Raw genomic sequence first — 10,495 nt, forward strand, 5'->3', positions numbered from 1 at the left:
TAAAAATTGAGGCATTGCTGGATCTAGATGGGTCACTGAGGCCGGTTTTCTAATGTCCCTCAAGGAATAGTTGTGGAGCTACACTTGTCTCAAGTCCCACAGGACTGATGGTATACTCTTGCCCATTCTTCTGGGCAATATATCAAATACTCCTCAAGGCTCATAAACAAATTCATAAACACAAACGTTAAAACCTCTCAGAACACACTATCAAAACAAGCCAAATGATCACATGATGTGACTAGATTATAATTGGAATTACCTGCCCTTCTCCTCCCCTGTTGTAGTATGATGCAATGAATAACATATAATGAATAAAACTATGAAGCAATGAATACACAATTATGACTCCTCAGAGCCTCTCCTCCATCAACAAGGTACCAATCAGGATTGTGATGGCATGCTCTCCACCAGCTTGGACCAGTGCAGTTTACTGGATTTGTCACAATAACCTGACATAGACATGTTCACCAAATCCTACCTTACAGCAATGTCCCAGACTCCTCCATCACCAACCCTGGGTATGTCCTGTCCCACCACCAGGACATACCCACCAGAGGTGGTGGCACAGTGGTATATAGTCAGGAGGCAATGGCCCTGTGAGTCCTCAGCATCAACTACAGTCTCCATGAAACCTCATGATATCAGGTCAAACATGGGCAAGGAAACCTCCTGTTGCCCTCCCTCAGCTGATGAATCAGTACTCTTCCATGTTGAACACTAATTGAAGAAGCACTAAGGGTGGCAAGGGCACAGAATGTATTCTGGTGGAGACTTCAATGTCCACCAACAAGAGTGGTTCAGTAGCACCACTGCTGACCGAGCTGGCCGAGTCCTAAAGGGCATAGTTGCCAGGCGAAGTCTGCAGCAGGTGGTGAGGGAACCAACAAGAGGGAAAAACCGACCTGACCTAGTCCTCACTAATCTACCTGTTTCAAATACATCTGCCCAAGTTAGTATTGGTAGGAGTGACCACCGCACAATCCTCATGGTGACCAAGTCCAACCTTCACACTGAGGATACTGCCCATCGTGTTGTGTGGCATAACCACAGTGATAAATGGGATAGATTCAGAACAGATCTAGCAACTCAAAACTGGGCATCCACCAGGTGCCATGGGGCATTAGCAGCAGCAGAATTGTACTCAACCACAATCTGCAACCTCATGGCCTGGCATATCCCTCTGTCTACCATTACCATCAAGCCAGGGGATCAACTCTAGTTCAATGAAGAGTGCAGGATAGCATGCCAGGTGTAGCATGAGGGATACCTAAAAAGAGGTGCAAACCTGGTGAAGCTACAACACAGGACTACTTGCATGTCAACAGCGGAAGCAGCATGCATTTGACAGAGCAAACTAATGGACCGGATCAAAGCTCTGCAGTCCTGCCGTATCCAGTTGGGAATTGTGGTGGACAATTAAACTAAGTGGAGAAGGAGGCTCCATAAGTATCGCTTTTCTCAAGGATGAGGGAACTCAGCATATCTATGCAAAAGGCTAGGCTGAAGCATTCACAACCATCTTCAGCTAGAAGTGCCGAGCAGATGATCCATCTCAACTTCCTCTTGAGGTCCCCAGCATCACAGATGCCAAGAAATGGCTGAAGGCACTTGATACAGCAAAGGCTATGGGCCCTGACAACATCTTGACAGTAGTACTGGAGGCTTGTGCTCCAGTCAAGCTGTTCCAGGACAGTTACAACGCTGGCAGCTACCTCACAACATGGAAAATTGTCCAGGTATATCCTGTCTATACAAAGGAGGACAAATCCAATCCAGCCAATTACTGCCCTTCATTTTTCTCTCTATTATCAGCAAAGTGATGGAAGGTGATGTTGACAGTACCATCAAGCTGCACTTACTCAGTGATAATCTGTTCACTGACGATCAGTTTGGGTTCCACCAGGGCCATTAGGTTTCTGACTTCATTACAACCTTGGTCCAATCATGGACAAAAAAACTCCAGAGGTGAAGTGAGATTGACTGCCTTTGACACCAAGGCAGCATTTTACTGAGTGTGGCATCAAGGAGCTCTAGCAAAACTGGAGTCAATGGGAATCAGGGGGAAAACTCTCCACTGGTTGGAGTCATACCTAGCGCAAAGGAAGATGGTTGTGGTTGTTGGAGGTCAGTCATCTCAGTTCCAGGACATCACAGCAGGGGTTCCTCAGGGTGGTGCCCTAGGCCCAAACATTTTCAGCTGCTTTATCAATCATTTCTCCTCCATCATAAGTTCAGAAGTTGGAATGTTCACTGATGAATGCACAATGTTCAGCTCCATTTGCAACCCCTCAGACACCGAAGCAGTCCGTGCCCATATGCAGCAAGACCATGGCAACATTCAGGCTTGGGCTGATAAGTAACAAATAATATTTGTGCAACACAATGACTGTCTCCAACAAGAGAGAATCTAACCATCTCCCCTTGAAATTCAACAATTACCATCATGGAAAACCCCACCATCAACATCTTGGACAGAAACTTATCTGGACCAGCCATGAAAATACTGTGGCTACAAGAGGCTGAGGATTCTGCAGCAAGTAATTCAGCTTTGACTCCTCAAAGTCTGTCACCATTTACAAAGCACATTTTCTCCACTTGCCTGAATGAATGTAACTCATCCATGACAAAGACGCCTGCCTGATCAGCAATCCACCACCACTTTCAACATCCACTCCCTCCACCACAGGTGCACAGTATTAGCAGTGTGTACCATCTATAAGATGCACTGCAGCAACTCACCAAACCTCCTTTGACAGCACCTTCCAAACCTGCAGCCTCTATCACCTAGAAGGACAAGGGTGGCAAATGTATGGGAACACCATTGCCTGCAAGTTCCCCTCTGAGTCACTCACCGTCCTGACTTGGAAATATATCACTGGTTTTTACAGTCGCTGGATCAAAATCCTGGAACTCCCTTCCTAACAGCACTGTGGGTGTACCTACACCACATGGACTGCAGCGGCTCAAGGTGGCAACTCACCACTGCCTTCTCAAAGGCAAATAGGAATGGGCAATAAATGCTGGCCTTACCACACACATCCTATAGACGAATAAAAAGATAATAAAGTTATGAGACAATTAAACTGTTGTGATATATTGAGGGAAGGCAGAGGCAAGATTATGTCAAGCCTTTTTAAATTTGCAGCTATAAACCTTTAACTCTTTCCATCTCTCTATATATAATATACATATACTTGTACTTCTCTACAGCTATTTCAGTAAAAGAAGAAGGAAGAAAAAGGGGAAGAGAAAAGTGTCAAAGTCACGGAAACAAGACTCGACCAGGAAGGGAAATCACAAATGCAGGCATTTGAAGAAATCGAAGAGAAGAAAAATGAAAGTAAAACATGAGACAAGTTGCTCAACTGAATGAAGTAACTCAGACCACTGCACTAAACACATGGACAGTCTAAAAATATATTAAACTGAATATAGAATAATTAGATCATCAGCTTTGTAGAGTTTCAAACCCTCTATTAAAATATACTAAAATATCTTTAACTGGATGCATTTTCTTGTGTATTCTGTAGTTACATAATTATACACACTGGAATTTTAATAACATTCTCTGTACATGCAAGGAAGAGGAAAAAATTGATTTCTTACCCTGTGCTGACAATAACATCCAGATGTTGAATTAATTTATAATGAATAATAATGCTGCTTAGCGTATCATTGTTTAAGTAATTGTGGTGTCCCCTCCTGAGTTGATTGATTATTAGCTGAAGTCAACAAAAACTAGAATAAAAAGTCAAAAGTGGAGCTAAAAAATCTAAGCAAAGGCTCAGTTTCAGTGCTATAAATTCACTTAAGCTACCATGAAAATGTCACAACTGGACAAATGATTAAAATCAGTCATGGAACAGGATAGGAATGCAATCAGCAAGTGAAGATTGCAGTTTAAGAAAAGAAGAACAGTGATGGTCAGGAAAAATTCTCTGGTCCATCCAGCCTGTCCCATGCAGTATATCATAATGTAATCACCCAGATTTAGCATCAAGAGCAATGGTGAGGCTACCAGCAGTCAGTGAAGTATTTACCCACCAGCTACCCACTGAAGACAGCAAAAAGGTTAGGGCTGTAGTGTTCAGGAGTAAGTGAATCTTTAACAGGGTGATAATTGATAATTATTTCCGATTAACATCTCTTGAAAAATACTTTTTCAAGTGTGGAGTGTTCAGAAGATAATTGCTGTTGGAAACTTTAAAAAATGTATTTTAAAAATATTTTCTGTCCTAAACTCAGGAATTCCTCTTCACCCCTCTTGTTTCCTTAAAGATGTTCCTGTTCCTTAAAACCTATCTCTTTGACCAAACTTTTGTCAATTCTTCTAATATTTCCTTATGGGGCTTGGTTTCAGATTTTGTCTGATACTGCTCCCGTGTTTTTGGCATGTTTTACTCTCTCGGAAGTTGCCATATAAATGCAAACTACAATTGTCGTTTAAAACTGACTTATACCAACATATGACAATCTGCCCCTTATTATGAAAGCAGTCCATGTCCAAATGGACAATGTCCAGTCTTGGGCAGGCAACTAGCAAGTAATGTTCTCACTACACAAGTGCCAGGCAATGATGATCTCCAACAAGAGAGAATCTAACCAGCACCCCATAACATCCAATGGCATTACCATCGCTGAATACCCCACAATCAACATCCTGGGGGTTACTATTGACCAGAAACTGAACTGGACTAGCCATACAAATACTATAACTACAAGAGCAGGTCAGAGGCTAGGAATCCTGCGAAGAGTAACTCACCGCCTGACTCCCCAGTGCCTGTCCACCATCTACGAGGCACAAGTCAGGAGTGTGATGGAATACTCTCCACTTGCCTGGATGAGTGCAGCTCCAACAACACTCAAGAAGCTTGACACAATTCAGGACAAAATTGCCCACTTGATTGGCACTACATCCAGAAACATTCACTCCCTCCACCACCGACGCACAGTAGCAGCAGTGTCTACCACCTACAAGGGGCACTGCAGAAACTCACCTAGGCTCCTTAGGCAGCATCTTCCAAACCCACGACTGCAACATCTCGAAGGACAAGGGCAGCAGACACATGGGAACGCCACCAACCAGAAGTTCCCCTCCAAGCCACTCACCATCCTGACTTGGAAATATATCGCCGTTCCTCTACTGTCGCTGAGTCAAAATCCTGGAACTCCCTTCCTAACAGCACTGTGGGTGTACCTACACCACATGGCCTGCAGTGGTTCAAAAAGGCAGCTCACCGCCACCTTCTCAAGGGCAATTAGGGATGGGCAATAAAGGCTGGCCCAGCCACCGATGCCCATGTCCTTTAAATGAATAAAGAAATGCTAAAAAGTTTAACTACAGGTCAATTTTGCTGATATGCCAGTTTGTGATGATAGAGTTTCATTAATGCAGACTGTACACAGTTGGATAAATTGCATTGAAGCAGAGGGACTGTGACAATCTGACAAGCAACAACTGCAGCCTAGTGCCTATAGGTACTTTAACAGTTCTTAGACAGTCCTCTGGGAAACTTTGCAAGACTCATTTTTAAAAACTTTTGCATCATATTTAATGAATACCGTGCAATCTTTAAAATTTAACCCCAATTTATTTTTGTCAGGCAAGAGAATAACATGTCAGTCTCCAGTATAACAGCCAGCCCAGACCAGGGTTAGTCCTGAGCAGGTACTGGTTTCATACTGGGGTATCTGTGGTGGAACTATGCATTAGTTGTTAAGGGAATTAATGTTATGCCTGAGACTTTTCAAACATTAAGCCAGATTAAGCCAGAGTTTCTCTTTACGGCATAAAATAACTACTGGCTGATAGACAAGATAAATATGCTTACAATCAAATTGATTTATGTAACAGCAATTTAAAATCACGGTATTCACCAAAAAAATTATAACATATCTTTCAGCCATAGTTTTATAGTAACTAAAACTTGCTGACATCTTGGAGTTAATCTGGACTGGGGGAAATGATGCCTGAAAATGTCAGTAACCATTATTTGTCCCATCAGAGTAATTACTGTATTTAATTAGGATTTAACATCATGCTAGGTTTTGCATTATTATGTCTGCCTGTCTAGGTGTATGCGAGCATGTGCTTGTGTATGTGTGCGTCTATGCGTGTGTGTGAGAGCATGTGTACGAGTGTCCGTATGTATGTTTGATTGTGTATGAGTGTAGGCATCTGCACGTGGGCGGGTGTGTGTGAGGGTATCACAGTGTGTACATGACTTGTCTGTGACTGTCAGTGTGAGAGAGTTGGTGAAACTGTATCAGATTGTGTGTGATTGTGTAAGTGCGAGTGTGTTTGAAGTTTGTGTGAGAGTGTATGTGAGAACGCGTGTGTGTGTGATTGTGTGTGTGTGTGTTTGTCTGTGTCTGCGCGTGTGTGTATTTTTGAGGGCCAGCACAGACGATGAAATGAAATGACATTATGGCATTAAGCGTACAGTCAGGGTGTACGATTTATTGGGAGTCATTAGTTTCAGTGAAAGCAGATGCAGCTGGAGTGTATCATGATATTTGACGTGACATCTTGCATAAACCTGCCGAGAAATGAAGATGAAGAAAGACACACAGCCTCGAAGGAGAAAGAAGGAAAGAGAACTTGCTTTCTTGCCCTGATATTGGTGTGTTTGACACCTCATTATTTTTCCTAAGGTCAGTGTGCTGTATATCTTTCCTATATTTATTACTTAAGTCTCAATGAACAATGAGCTGTTACCATAGAGAGTCAAACTGAGGCACTTTCATAAATCTTCTTTTCCAAAATAGCATGGCCCCTCTCTACCTGATGATCAGTGCAAGTACATAGAAACATAAGAGAGGGAGTAGGCCATTCAGCCCATTGAGCCTGCTCTACCATTCAATACGATGATGGCTGATCATCCACTTCAATGCCTTTTCCCCACACTACCCCCTTATCCCTTTACATCACTGGTATTTAGAAATCTGTCAATCTCTACTTTGAACATACTCAATAACCTGAACTTTCACAGCTCTTTGGGTTAGAGAATTACAAAGATTCACTACACTCTGAGAATAACAATTTCTCCTCATCTCAGTCCTAAGTGGTTTCCCCCTTATTTTGAAATTTTGTCCAATGGTGTCCCATCCAGTCTTCCCAACCAGGGAAACCATCTTACCTGCACCTACCCTATCCATCCCTATGAGTATTTTGTAGGTTTCAATGAGAATTCTTCGAAACTCTAGAGAATACAGTCCCAGTTTCCCCAATCTCTCCTCACGGGACAGTCCTGCCATTCCAGGAACAAGTTTGGTGAATCTTCATTGCACTCCCTCCCAATAATATCCTTCCTAAGGTAAGGGGACCGAAACTACACACAGTGCTCCAGGTGTGGTCTAACCAAAGTTCTGTACAATCAAAGCATGACTTCACTACTCCTGCACTCAAATCCTCTTGTGATAAAAGCTAACATTCCAATAGCCTTCCTAATTGCCTGCTGCACCAGCCTGTTAGCTTTCAGTGACTTATGGAGAAGGACACCTAGGTCCCTTTATACATCTACACTTTCTAATCTCTTACTATTTAAGAAATAGTCTGCACATCTGTTCCACCTGCCAAAGTGGATAATCTCACATTTTCCCACATTATATTCCATCTGCCATGTTCTTGCCCATTCACTAAGCCTGTCCAAATCCCCTTGAAGCCACTTAGCATCTTCCTCATAACATACATTCCCATCTAGCTTTGTGTCATCTGTGAACTTGGAAATGTTACATTTGGTCCCCACATCCAAATCATTGATATACATTGTGAACAGCTTGGGCCCCAAGTACTGATCCTTGTGGTACCCCACTAGTCACAGCCTGCCAATGAGGGAATGAACCGTTTATTCCTACTCTGTTTTCTGCCCGCTAGCAAATCCTTAATCCATGCCAGTATATTACCTCCTATCCCATGTGCTTTAATTTTGTTAAACAACCTCTTGCAGGGACTTTATCAAAAGCCTTCTGAAAATCCAAGTATACTACATCCACTAATTCCCCCTTTTCAATTCTGTTACTAACATCTTCAAAAAACTCCAACAGGTTCTTCAAACGTGATTTCCTGTTCATAAATCCATGTTAACTATGCCCAGACAGATCCTTACTATCCTAGTGCCCATTTATAATAGATTGCAGCATTTTCCCTACTACTGATGTAAAGCTAACAGTTCTGTAGTTTGCTGTTTTCTCTCTCCCTGCCTTCTTAAAAAGTGGGGTGACATTTATAAATCTGCAGGAACCATTCCAGAGCCTATAGAATTTTGGAAGCTGATCATCAATGCATCCAATATCTCCATAGCTCCCTCTTATTTAAAGCTCTGGGATATAGAATGTCAGGGCCCAGGGACTTATCAACCTTCTGGCCCATTAATTTTTCCAGTTCAACCTTTGTACTTATCCTAATTTCCTTCAATTCCTCATTCTTCCTAGTCCCTTGGATCTCTAATCCTGGGCGCTTTCTTATATCTTCCTCAGTGAAGACAGACACAAAGTAATCATTTAGCTTCTCTGCCATTTCTCTATTCCCCATTATAAATTCTCCTGATTCTGCCTGTAATGGACCCACATTTCTCTAAGCCAAAAGTTTCCTTTTTCATGAATGCATAGAAGATTTTATAGTCCATTTTTATGTTTTTTTGCTAGTTTACATTCATATTCTATTCTCCTTTTCTTTATCAGTTTCTTGGTCCTCCTTTGCTCTATTCTAAAGTCCTCCCAATCCTCAGGTTTACTCCTATTTCTGGCAACATTATGGATATTTTCTTTTAATCTTACACAATCCTTAACCTTCTTTGTTAGCCACGGTTGACTGACTTTTCCTTTTGGGATTTTGTGCTGTTAAAACCGCAGCTGATGTTAATGCTGAGCAAGCCAGATCTCAGATTGAAATCTGTCCCTGCTGATCGTAACCCTTTTTTTACCTATTGTGGAAACATGGAGGGATAATTACTGAATCCAGAAGCACAGGACTTCAATGATAACTTTTAAAATTTTAAGAATTAAAATGTTTAACGAAACACAAGATAGATCCTAAAAAACACAAGATAAAAGATACACACTTCGAAACGATCTTACAAAATAACCCCCAGAAATGTTTTACCAAAGGTATACAATGAAGCTAACCTTTTGGCAATAGCCCTTATAGATTCTTGATTGTAAAATCCAGGAAATATTATCCAAATCAGGAAATTGCCTTTCAATGCAAACAGAAGTACAATCCATAATTTCCCAGAACCAAAATACGTTAGCTGGAATCTTCCAGCCAACTAGCGTTGGGCATCATAATGGGTGGGAGGGAACAATATGGTGAGAAAGCCAAAAATCAGTTATACATTGTCGTGAAACCAGTTTGCGATTGTCCGCTCCACCCATCAATGGTGGGCAGCGTTTCCCACTGCCATACGCTAGGAACATCATTTTAATGCATTAGCATCTCATTATAAGCCCTGTTCACTGGAATCAGCCCCACGACAACTTTACAACCCATGTCGGTGTAATTCCAGAACTCCAGTGCTTCATGGCTGCCTTTAAAAGGTGTGCACCTGGCGAGCTGAACTTCGAGGGGAACTCGGAGGTTAGTGCACACAACCATGAGCATCGCCCGTAGGACATCAGGGAAGAGACACTGCGCATTCGTGGGGGGCACGGGTTGGCTTTCAGTGCAGTGCCGGGGCAAGGGCTCCAGTGCGGGTCAGAGCAGCAGGGTGGAGGTGGGTGGTGGGGGGGTGGTGAGGGAAGTGGCCAGGCACTTGAGAAAGCTTGTTAAAAGTGAGCGCTCTTCCACAGCTGAGACCATTCAGCAGCAGCTCCATTGGAGTCAGGCCTCTGAAGCTTTTCTGCCCAGTCAAGCAATGCAAAAGCGTGAAAGTGTCTCCAAATATTTCACCCCTTGGGTGCAGGCTGCAAATTTACACGCATTTTAGGTGCAGCAGTGCAATGGGCCGACTGGGTAAGTTGTAGAAACCCTTGCAAAGATGGCAATCGTATAGTCACTGGTGGAGGCGCTCACCACCCCTTGCAATGTCTTTATTAAAGTTTGGACCAGTCTCCCCCATGGTTCAGGCTAACAGTGCAGCCCTGCAGTGCAGTTTAGGAGAATGTCTGTGCCTGAGCTGAAAGCACAGCATGCAGTCCAGTGGCTGAAGCTGCCGCCAATCGGTCAAGTGGAGTGGGGCGGAGGTGGGTGAGGTTTCAGACAATCAATGAGCGCACTACACACAGGCTATCCAAGTAGTGGCCAGCACTCTCTGGCATGTGTGAAGGGGTCTTCAAACTTAATCAGGAGATGTTCTTAGGACACATATGCCAACCCATGTGTCTCTTTCATTGATCCTGCAGGAGGAGAGCATCAGGGTCATGGAGCCTGGTGATCTAGTGGTTCGCCTCATGGCTGACAGGGAGCAGAGAAGTAGAATAAGAGAGCGGCAGAGGCACCTGGCTCAGCAAAGGGAGGAGCACCTCCCTCCAGAGGAAGGGGTTGGAAGGACCT

The sequence above is a fragment of the Carcharodon carcharias genome, chromosome 4 (genome assembly GCF_017639515.1).
Source record: "Carcharodon carcharias isolate sCarCar2 chromosome 4, sCarCar2.pri, whole genome shotgun sequence".
NCBI lineage: Eukaryota > Metazoa > Chordata > Chondrichthyes > Lamniformes > Lamnidae > Carcharodon > Carcharodon carcharias.